Here is a 4,816-nt window from a genome sequence, read left to right on the forward strand (position 1 = left end):
TACGCATGTATTGAAACGGATGGTTGTAGTGTGGAGGCAGGTAGCGAAAACCAAATTGAAGAAGAAACTGAAGCTATTGAGCCATATCGGTTTGAACCGTATGCAAGCGAAACCCACGAAAACGACACGACAGCCAGCGACACGGGAGAAAGCGAGGACGAATTGGGCGATCGCCTTCTAACCAACGATTGGTATGTGTTTGTTTGGCATTAAAGGAAACTAACAACTATGAACTAGGTTTACAGCATATGAAATACATTTGGCAACAACATGCACTTTGAGAGTGCAGACAGCCCATTTCAGGCGCACTAAGAACATATATTTTTCCACGATTTCAGCACTCAGGTTAACCATACCTAAATAGACACAAAATACTGCATTACACAAGACTACACAAATGTACTCGAATGATTGAAAAAAATAAATGTTTTTAAGCTAAATTATTGGTAAACACAGTTTATGTACCGTATTTTCCGCACTATAAGGCGCACCGGATTATTAGCCGCACCTTCAATGAATGGCATATTTCATAACTTTGTCCACCAATAAGCCGCCCCGGACTATAAGCCGCGCCTACGCTGCGCTAAAGGGAATGTCAAAAAAACAGTCAGATAGGTCAGTCAAACTTTAATAATATATTAAAAACCAGCGTTCTAACAACTCTGTTCACTCCCAAAATGTACGCAAATGTGCAATCACAAACATAGTAAAATTCAAAATAGTGCAGAGCAATAGCAACATAATGTTGCTCGAACGTTAATGTCACAACACACAAAATAAACATAGCGCTCACTTTCTGAAGTTATTCTTCATTCGTAAATCCTTCGTCTTCGGTGTCCGAAGTGAAAAGTTGGGCAAATTTACGATCCACTGGCAGATGTTGGCGTCGTCTGGCGCTGCCTCCTCGTCTTAGTGAAGGTGTGTTCGCCTTCTGTCTTCCATTGTTCCCACGCAGTTAGCAGTCTAGCTTCGAATGCCCTGTTGACACCAATATCTAGCGGCTGGAGGTCTTTTGTCAATCCACCCGGAATGACGGCGAGTATTGAATTAAGCGTGTCAGCGTGTCTCTCAATGTGCTGTTATGAGCTAGCAAATATAACAACTACACTACCCAGCATGCAACGATAGTTACGAGCATGCGCGGTAGCCCTGAGAAGCGTTGTATGCTGGCAGTTAGCACGCTGTGAGTAAACGTTGAGAACTCAGTTAACACGCCTCGTCTGCATTATTTATAATTAGACAGACAACACACTTAATAGGAGCCATTTTGGGGTCTTTACATAAACACACAAATGGAAATGAAACGTCACATATCCCAGCATGCACCGCGCGCTTCTTCTACGGGGAAAAAAGATGGCGGCTGTTTACCGTAGTTGCGAGACCTAAACTTTATGAAAATGAATCTGAATATTTATCCATATATAAAGCGCACCGGGTTATAAGGCGCACTGTCAGCTTTTGAGAAAATTTGTGGTTTTTAGGTGCGCCTTATAGTGCGGAAAATACGGTATAATAATGTACGTAAAACCGCAAGTAATGAATAAAGTTTTCATCAATGAATATATTCTGTAGACATACCCTCATATCAGCAGGCCAGGGAAGCTAGGGTCGATATTCTTCTCTTGATCATCTTCGGTGGCATAAGGGACGGTGTGAGCCAAGACATCCAGGGGGTTTAGCTCGCTCGTCTGCGGGAACAAACTGCCGCCATTGCTTGCCGTGCTAGCGAGGCCCTTTGTCCCTGAATTGCTCACACACTCCGGCAGATTCAATGGGGGTCTGGCGGCAGATTTCTTTGACTTTATGGTTGGAAATGCATCTGCTTTGAGTGTTGCAGGATATCCACACATTCTTGCCATCTCTGTCGTAGCATAGCTTTCGTCGGTAAAGTGTGCGGAACAAACGACTGACCATTTCGTCGGCTTTCCCCACAGCCTCGTATTTTGAACAAATTTTGTCCAATTTCTTGCCACTTTGGCATCTTTGGGCCACTGGTGCAACTTGAATCCGTCCCTGTTCGTGTTGTTACACCCTCCGACAACACACCGACGAAAGTGAGAAAATGGCGGATGTGATGTCACGTTGTGACGTCATCGTTTCGAGAGCAAATAATAGAAAGGCGTTTAATTTGCCAAAATTCACCCATTTAGAGTTCGGAAATCGGTTAAAAAAATATATGGTCTTTTTTCTGCAACATCAAGGTATATATTGACGCTTACATAGGTCTGGTGATAATGTTCCCCTTTAATATGAATGTATATTTGATGTTGTATGTAGTGCTTCTCATCTTCTAGTCTTATATGTTGTCCTGTACTTACTTTTTAAGTTGTGTGCATTTATCAAATATTATATATGTAGCTACTATTTTATTCTATTTTTTCATCTTTGAAGAGAGGACATCTTATTATTTTAATTGTTTTTTTTCCCACACATTTTTTCCATTGCATTTTATTGATGTTATTATCCAATTAAAAGTATGAATGAATAAAATGGTAAACAAAATGTGGACTCTGGTAGATTAGCAGCATTGTTACATCATGGATGTTAACTACTGCAAAACATCAACAAAGAAGAAAAATGCTGAAGTTAGCAACACATCACTGAACTTTAGAGCCATCGTGAGTGGAGTTGCTTGTTTTTATTGCTGCATTTGTACTTATTTCACCTCACATCTTCACTTTTAATCCTAAAGTCTTCTTCACATATATTGTTGTAGGCTTCTAACATTTATGTTTCTGATGTGTGTGTGTAGTCTGTGGAAAGGGTTGTTGTCCCTTGTGGATCCAATTGTTCACTTGCACTTATACATCTTCATCATCATCATCATCATCATCATCACCGGCCCACTACTGGACAAAACCTTAGCATTAATGTTTTAATATAAGTGTGACCTCATTATTCCTTGATAATAAGACTAAAAATACAGATTTAAGCACTGTATTAGAGTGCTTCTTGTAGTACTCCAACTCGCCACACTGAGAAGTGGGGGCGATCATGAGCTAGCAGATGCATGTTGCTATCATGTTTTATCAGCGAGGAAGACAGCATTTGTGTTTACTTTTTTGTCAGATCCAAGTTTTAATGCTCTGCTGAATAAATGAATCACTATGGCTGCCAATATGGAGGATTATTTATATATTTAAGATCAAATAATTCTCTTAACAGCTAGAAAAATGACACCACAATAAAAGTGAAACAGCAGCAGGACTCAGTAAATATTTTATTAATTGACTAATTAATTAACTATAAAGAGTAACATGACAGTGGATATTTCACAAGAGTTGACTAAAAAGTGTAAAATGGGAATGCTACATAAAATGCTTAACATAGACTGATACTGATACTGTGTAATCATTTATTTGTCCTAACATTATTTTGGGATATAAATTGATGTCCCCCCAATGTTAAACTCATTTCTACGCTCACTGTGTGAAGACTGGAGGTTAATGTACTAATAAAGTAAAAAGATGTAGCACAAATGATGTGTATATATGTTAGCCAATAACAAGTCCGTCTGTAAGGCACACAAACACATTTATTCAACATCGTTATGATGGAACATGGAAGATGCTAACGTTAAGCTAACTAGCGAGGTGATGCTGTGAAGAGCTGCTCCGCAAAGTTGGCATACAACCAAAAATGACTTTAAAATGTTATTATTAATGTTCACTTTCAATGTATTTATTTGGAACATGTCAAAACTTTACAAACACAACTTTTGCTCAAGTGATCAAGCGTCCAACATGAGTGGAAGAAGCAGAGCTTGTCTGGTCCCCCCCAGTGTAAAAACTAAATGCTTGTCTGGTCCCCCCCAGTGTAAAAACTAAATGCTTGTCTGGTCCCCCCCAGTGTAAAAACTAAATGCTTGTCTGGTCCCCCCCAGGGTAAAAACTAAATGCTTGTCTGGTCCCCCCCAGTGTAAAAACGAAATGCCACTCAATGATGTGTTGAGTTGAATTGAGTATATTTATTTTTATGTGACATTTAAAACAAGCTCAGTTGGCCAAAGTGCTGTACAGACATAAGACATAAGGTGCACATAGTGTCACATTAAAGGCCTACTGAAATGAAATGTTCTTATTTAAACGGGGATAGCAGGTCCATTCTATGTGTCATACTTGATCATTTCGCGATATTGCCATATTTTTGCTGAAAGGATTTAGTAGAGAACATCGACGATAAAGTTCCCAAATTTTGGTCGCTGATAAAAAAGCCTTGCCTGTAGCGGAAGTAGCAGACAAGTAGCGTGACGTCACAGGTTGTGGAGCGCCTCACATCTGCACATTGTTTACAATCATGGCCACCAGCAGCGAGAGCGATTTGGACCGAGAAAGCGACGATTTCCCCATTAATTTGAGCCATGATGAAAGATTTGTGGATGAGGAAAGTGAGAGTGAAGGACTAGAGGGCAGTGGGAGCGATTCAGATAGGGAAGATGCTGTGAGAGGCGGGTGGGACCTGATATTCAGCTGGGAATGACTAAAACAGTAAATAAACACAATATACTCTATTAGCCACAACACAACCAGGCTTATATTTAATATGCCACAAATTAATCCCGCATAACAAACACCTCCCCCCTCCCGTCCATATAACCCGCCAATACAACTCAAACACCTGCACAACACACTCAATCCCACAGCCCAAAGTACCGTTCACCTCCCCAAAGTTCATACAGCACATATATTTCCCCAAAGTTGCGTACGTGACATGCACATAGCACCCTGCGATGAGGTGGCGACTTGTCCAGGGTGTACCCCGCCTTCCGCCCGATTGTAGCTGAGATAGGCTCCAGCGCCCCCCGCGACCCCGAAGG

This window comes from Nerophis lumbriciformis, linkage group LG28 (assembly GCF_033978685.3).
Source record: "Nerophis lumbriciformis linkage group LG28, RoL_Nlum_v2.1, whole genome shotgun sequence".
In the NCBI taxonomy this organism is placed as follows: domain Eukaryota; kingdom Metazoa; phylum Chordata; class Actinopteri; order Syngnathiformes; family Syngnathidae; genus Nerophis; species Nerophis lumbriciformis.